General features: G+C 35.5%; 1 non-coding gene across 1 annotated transcript; it reads right to left on the reverse strand.

The window, feature by feature from the left end:
• Window positions 1–7,161: 7,161 nt before the first annotated feature.
• LOC148577449 (small nucleolar RNA R71) lies at window positions 7,162–7,269 on the reverse strand. The gene has a single exon (XR_015902771.1). It is a non-coding gene; the product is annotated as a small nucleolar RNA R71 (small nucleolar RNA).
• Window positions 7,270–7,604: the final 335 nt, after the last annotated feature.

The following is a 7,604-nucleotide window of genomic DNA, read 5'->3' on the forward strand; positions in this document are numbered from 1 at the left end:
CCAGATTCTTGCCCAATTCTGGCGTTGAACGCCAATCCTGCCTTGTTTCTGGCGCTGAACGCCAGTTTTGGGCATGGTCTGGGCGTTCAGCGCCAGCCTTCCACCCATTTTCTGGCGTTTTAGTGCCAGAATTATTTTTCCCTGGGCTCTTACTGTCCTCAGGGGAATCTTTGGTGGGTCGCTCATTTCTTGAATTTTTGATGCCTTGAGGTGGGGTATTTAATGTTTTCCCACTTCTTAATTGAACTGCTTGGCATTCTTCTGCTATTTGCTTTGATAGCTGCTGCTTTGTTTGCTTAAACTGTTCGTCCATATGTATATTAGTTATCCTTGTCTCCTGTAACCTGTCTTTGAATTCAGCTAGCTGTTTTGTTAGAAAATCTAATTGCTGATTGAATTCAGCAGCTTGTTTTACAGTACTGAATTCAGCAGTTACTGTTTTAACCTCTTCATTCATGGAAGGGTTGCTGCTTAGATACAGATGCTGATTCCTGGCAACTGTATCGATGAGCTCTTGAGCTTCTTCAATTGTCTTTCTCATATGGATAGATCCACCAGCTGAGTAATCTAAAGACATCTGAGCTCCTTCTGCAAGCCCATAGTAGAAGATGTCTAACTGAACCCACTCTGAAAACATTTCAGAGGGGCATTTTCGTAGCATCTCTCTGTATCTCTCCCAGGCATCATAAAGAGATTCATTATCTCCTTGTTTAAAGCCTTGGATGTCCAGCCTTAGCTGTGTCATCCTTTTTGGAGGGAAATATTGATTCAGGAATTTTTCTGTCAGCTGTTTCCATGTTCTTATGCTGGCCTTAGGTTGGTTATTTAACCACCTCTTAGCTTGATCTTTTACAGCAAATGGAAACAGTAATAGTCTGTAGACATCCTGATCTATTTCCTTATCATGTACTGTGTCAGCAATTTGTAAAAATTGTGCCAGAAACTCTGTAGGTTCTTCCTGTGGAAGACCGGAATACTGGCAACTTTGCTGCACCATGATAATGAGCTGAGGATTCAACTCAAAGCTACTAACTCCAATGGAGGGTATGCATATGCTACTCCCATACGAAGCAGTAGAGGGGTTAGAATATGACCCCAAAGTCCTCCTGGACTGTCCATCTCCACTTATGTCCATGATGGATATATGGATATAACTTGGACTGATTTATCTTTTTATTTATTTTATTTTATAAGAAGTAAATACTTAAATAAAATAAAATAACTAAAAAGAATTTGAATTTTGAAATAATAAATTTTTTTTTTTCGTAAAAAAAAATTAAAAATAATTAGTTAAAAAAAAGGAAATTTTTGAAAAAGAGGGAAGATATTTTCGAAAATTAGAGAGAGAGAGTTAGTTAGGTAGTTTTGAAAAAGTTAAGAAACAAACAAAAAGTTAGTTAGTTAGTTGAAACAAATTTTGAAAAGATAAGAAGTTAGGAAGTTAGAAGAGATATTTTGAAAAGATATTTTTGAATTTAGTGAGGAGAGAGAAAAACAATAAGATAGTACAAGATTTAAAATTTTTAGATCTAATGCTCCTTGTTTTTGAAAATTTTGGAGGGAAAACACCAAGGAACACCAAACTTAAAAATTTTAAGATCAAGACACAAGGAAACTCAAGAACACTTTGAAGACTCACAAGAACACAAGAACATGAAGGATGAACACCAAACTTAAAATTTTTAGAAAACCAAACCAAAATTTTCGAAAATCAAAGGGGAATCAACAAGAAAACACCAAACTTAAAGTTTGGCACAAGATTTAATAGAAAAAATATTTTTGAAAAAGAAGGTTTTGAAAAGAGTATAAAAGATTCTAACCCAATCAAATTAATGCTCTAGCCAAATGAGTTATGGGACCTTCAAAAATTTTAAGAAAGATTATTTTTGAAAACACCAAACTTAAAGTTTGGCACAGGATTTAATAGAAAAATTATTTTTGAAAAAGGTTTTTAAAAAAAATATGATAGCCAATTATCATAAACATAAACACCACGTTCTAAATAACTGAGCTATAAGTTTAAAGTATTTTAACAAGGGGTAATTAATAAAAGACTCTAAACCAAAAAAAAAGAAAGATTTTTCCTAATCTAAGCAACAAAATAATCCGTCAGTTGTTCAAACACGAACAATCCCCGGCAACGGCGCCAAAAACTTGGTAGCACGAATTGCGAATCACACTTTTCACAACGCGTACCACTAACCAGCAAGTGCACTGGGTCGTCCAAGTAATACCTTACGTGAGTAAGGGTCGAATCCCACGGAGATTGTTGGTTTGAAGCAATCTATGGTTATCTTGTAAATCTTCGTCAGGAAGTGAATTATGTTTATCAATTGAATTGTGAGTAACCAGTAGAGCATAAATTAAAAGTTACTTGTTGTGCAGTAATGGAGAATATGTTGGAGTTTTGGAGATGCTTTGTCTTCTGAATCTCTGCTTTCCTCTGTCTTCTTGTTCACACACGCACGTCCCCCTATGGCAAGCTGTGTGTTGGTGGATCACCGTTGTCAATGGCTACCTTCCATCCTTCCAGTGAATACTACGCTCACGCGCTCTGTCACAGCACGGCTAATCACCGGTTGGTTCTCGATCCGGTAGGAATAGGATTTACTATCCTTTTGCGTCTGTCACTAACGCCTAGCCTTCAGGAGTTTGAAGCTCGTCACAGTCATTCAATCCTTGAATCCTACTCGGAATACCACAGACAAGGTTTAGACTTTCCGGATTCTCATGAATGCCGCCATCAGTTCTAGCTTATACCACGGAAATTCTGATTAAGGAATCTCAGAGATACTCATTCAATCGGATATAGAACGGAGGTGGTTGTCAGGCACACGTTCATGGGTTGAGGAAGGTGATGAATGTCACGGATCATCACCTTCATCACAGTTAAGCGCGAATGAACATCTTAGATAAGAACAAGCGTGTTTGAATGGAAAACAGAAATACTTGCATTAATTCATCGAGACACAGCAGAGCTCCTCACCCCCAACAATGGGGTTTAGAGACTCATGCCGTCAGAGAATACAAAGTTTAGATCTGAAATGTCATGAGATACAAAATAAGTCTCTAAAAGTTGTTTAAATACTAAACCAGTAGCCTAGGGTTACAAAATATGAGTGGACTATGATGGATGATGCAGAGATCCACTTCTGGGGCCCACTTGGTGTGCTGGGGCCCACTTGGTGTGTGCTAGGGCTGAGACTTTAAGCAATTCACGTGCAGAGGCCATTTGTGGAGTTGAACACCAGTTTTTGTGCCAGTTTGGGCGTTCAACTCCAGTTTTTTATCCTTTTCTGGCGCTGGACGCCAGAATTGGGCAGAGGACTGGCGTTGAACGCCAGTTTACGTCGTCTATTCTTGTGCAAAGTATGGACTATTATACATTTCTGGAAAGCCCTGGATGTCTACTTTCCAAAGCAATTGGAAGCGCGCCATTTCGAGTTCTGTAGCTCCGGAAAATCCACTTTGAGTGCAGGGAGGTCAGAATCCAACAGCATCAGCAGTCCTTTTTCAGCCTAAATCAGATTTTTGCTCAGCTCCTTCAATTTCAGCCAGAAAAATACCTGAAATTACAGAAAAACACACAACTCATAGTAAAGTCCAGAAATATGAATTTTTCCTAAAAACTACTAGGAATAGACTAAAAACTAACTAAAACATCCTAAAAACTATATGAAATTAACCCCAAAAAGCGTATAAAATATCCGCTCATCACTTCTTTTCTGTAACCCTAGCTACTAGTTTAGTATAAAAACTACTTTTAGTGATTTATTTTACATCTCTGGAACACATTATGTAACTTTTATGTTCTGAGACCTCCATGGGAGGCTGGCCACTCAGCCATGTCTACCCTATTTTCACTTATGTATTTTCAACGGTAGAGTTTCTACACCTCATAGATTAAGGTGTGGAGCTCTGCTGTTCCTCATGAATTAATACAAAGTACTATTGTTTTTCTATTCAATTCAAGCTTATTCTTGTTCTAATATATTCATTCGCACCCAAGAACATGATGAATGTGATGATTATGTGACATTCATCACCATTCTCACCTATGAACGCGTGCCTGACAACCACTTCCGTTCCACATGAAAACAAGCTTGAATGGATATCTTTTAGCCTCCATTCCGAAATATCAAAGTCTTCGTGGTATAAGCTAGAATCAATTGGCATCATTCTTGAAATCTGAAAAGTCTAAACCTTGTCTGTGGTGTTCTGAGTAGGAATTGAGATGGGATAACTGTGACGAGCTTCAAACTCGCGAGTGTTGGGCATAGTGACAGACGCAAAAGGATCGTTGGATCCTATTCTAACATGAGTGATAACCGACAGATGATTAGCCTGCGGTGACAGCGCATTTGGACCATTTTTACTGAAAGGACGGACGGTAGCCATTTACAACGGTGATCCCCCAACATACAGCTTGCCATGGAAAGGAGTATGAATGATTGAATGAGGACAGTAGGAAAGCAGAGATTCAGAAGGAGCAAAGCATCTCCATACGCTTATCTGAAATTCTCACCAATGAATTACATAAGTATCTCTATCTTATTTTATATTTTATTTATATTTTAATTATCAAAACCTTATAACCATTTGAATCTTCTTGACTGAGATTTACAAGATGACCACAGCTTGCTTCAAGCCGACAATCTCCGTGGGATCGCCCCTTACTCACGTAAAGTTTATTACTTGGACAACCCAATGCACTTGCTGGTTAGTTGTGCGGAGTTGTGAAAAAGAATTGAGATTATGAGCGTGCGTACCAAGTTTTTGGTGCCGTTGAGATCACAATTTCGTGCACCAAGGTTTTGGCGCCTTTGCCGGGGATTGTTCGAGTTTGGACAACTGACGGTTCATCTTGTTGCTCAGATTAGGTAATTTTATTTTAATTTTAAACTTTTTGTTTTTATTCTTTTTATTTTCGAAAAAAAATTTCAAAAAAAAATATTAATATATAATTTATATTTGTTCTTCAGAATTTTTAAGAATGAATTCTAGAGTTTCAGATGATGCTTTTATCATCACAGAAGCTAATTGATTCCCATCAATTTGGCTGTTGTATGTAATGTCCTGCTGAAGCTTGGCAAGCCGTGTCTAATCTTTTTAGACTGAAGCTTTAGACTAACGTTGCATGATTCCTGGAATTCTTATTAAAAATTTTGAAATCCTTATTTTTCTTTTTCCAAATAATTTTTGAAAAATACAAAAAAATTAATAAAATCATAAAAACCAAAAATTTTATGTTTCTTGTTTGAGTCTAGTGTCAAATTGTAAGTTTGGTGTCAATTGCATCTTTTTAACTTTTCTTAAAACTTTTGAAAACTCATGCATGGTGTTCTTGATGATCTTCAAGTTGTTCTTGATGATCTTCTTTGTTTGATCTTTGCATTTTTATGTTTTGTGTCTTTTCTTGTTTTCCATATGCATTTTTGAATTATTAGTGTTCTTGCATTTTTGGTGTCTTGCACTTTTTTTTTTCTTAAAAATTTTCAAAAATAAGTTCTTGGTGTTCATCTTGACATTCAAAGTGATCTTGGTGTTCATCTTGACATTCAAAGTGTTCTTACATGCATCATGTGTTTTGATCTTGCATTTTCATGTTTTGCATCATTTTTATGTTTTTCTCTCTCCTCATTAAAAATTCAAAAATCAAAAAATATCTTTCCCTTATTTTACTCATAATTTTCGAAAATTTGAATTGATTTAGTCATAAAGTTTTAAAATCTAATTGTTTCTTATTAATCAAGTCAAATTTTCAATTTAAAAATTCTATCTTTTCCAAATCTTTTTCAAAAATCAAAACTTTTTAATTTTTTCTTTCGTATTTTCAAAAATTTCGAATTGATTTTCAAAAATCTTTTTCTTATTTTGTTTCATATTTTCGAATTCTTTGCTAGCATTTAATATTTTGATTTAAAAAATTTCAAGTTGTTACTTGCCTATTAAGAAAGGTTCAATCTTTGAATTTTAAAGTCATATCTTTTTGTTTCTTGTTAGTCAAGTAATCAACTTTAATTTCAAAAATCAAATCTTTTTTATTTCCTTTTCAAATCTTTTTCAAAATAAATTTCAAATCATATCCTTTCAAAATTAATTTCAAAATCTTTTCTAACTTCCTATCTTTTCAAATTTGGTTTTCAAATCTTTTTCAATTAACCACTTAACTTTTTGTTTGATTTTAAAAAGTTTTCTATTTCAATCATATCTTTTTCAAAACTACCTAACTAATTTTCTCTCTCTAATTTTCGAAAACTCCTCCCCACTTTTTCAAAATTCCTTTCAAATTAACTAATTGGTTTAAATTTTAATTTAATTTAATTTTATTTCTCTTTTAAATTTCGAATGATAACTAATATTAAAAATAAAAACAAAAATATTCTTATTTTATTTTGTTTAATTTTCGAATTCTCTTCCCCTCTCATCTCTTTCTATTTATTTATTTATCTACTAACACTCCTCTTCCACTCAAAAAAAAAATTTTGAACCCCTTCTTCTTCTCTGTGTTCGAATTTTTCCTTTTCCTTCTTCTATTCTTCTCTTCTTCTACTCACATAAAGGAATCTCTATACTATGACATAGAGGATTCCTCTTCTTTTCTGTTCTCTTCTTTTTCATATGAGCAGGAATAGGGATAAAAATATTCTTATTGAAGCTGATCCTGAACCTGAAAGAACTCTTAAGAGGAAACTAAGAGAAGCTAAAGCACAACCTACTGGAGAGGACCTGACAGAAATTTTCGAAAAAGAAGGACACATGGCCGAACCCAATAACAATGGTGGAGATGCAAGGAAGATGCTTGGTGACTTTATCGCACCCTCTTCTAACTTCTATGGAAGAAGCATCTCAATTCCTGCCATTGGAGCAAACAACTTTGAGCTTAAGCCTCAATTACTTTCTCTAATACAACAGAATTGCAAGTGTCATGGACTTCCATTGGAAGATTTCCATCAGTTCTTAGCTGAATTCTTACAAATCTGTGACACTGTCAAGACCAATGGAGTTGATCCCGAGGTCTACAGGCTTACACTTTTCCTTTTTACTGTAAGAGACAGAGCTAGAACATGGTTGGATTCACAACCTAAGGAAAGCCTGAACTCTTGGGAAAAGTTGGTCAGTGCTTTCCTGGCCAAATTCTTTCCACCTCAAAAGATGAGCAAGCTTAGAGTGGAAATCCAAACCTTCATACAGAAGGAAGGTGAGTCCCTCTATGAAGCTTGGGAAAGATATAAGCAATTGATCAAAAAGTGTCCTACTGACATGCTTCCAGAATGGAGCATCATATGTATATTCTATGATGGTCTGTCTGAGTTGTCAACGATGTCATTGGACCATTCTGCAGGAGGACCTCTTCATCTGAAAACCCCTGCAGAAGCTCAGGAACTCATTAAAATGGTTGCAAATAACCAGTTCATGTACACCTCTGAGAGGAATCTGGTGAACAATAGGACGCCTCAGAAAAAGGGAGTTCTTGAAATTGATACTCTGAACGCCATATTGGCTCAGAACAAAATATTGACTCAGCAAGTCAATATGATTTCTTAGAGTTTGAATGGATTGCAAGTTGCATCCAACAGTACTAAAGAAGCATCTTCTGAAGA

This window comes from Arachis ipaensis, chromosome B1 (assembly GCF_059453495.1).
Source record: "Arachis ipaensis isolate K30076 ecotype BB chromosome B1, ASM5945349v1, whole genome shotgun sequence".
In the NCBI taxonomy this organism is placed as follows: domain Eukaryota; kingdom Viridiplantae; phylum Streptophyta; class Magnoliopsida; order Fabales; family Fabaceae; genus Arachis; species Arachis ipaensis.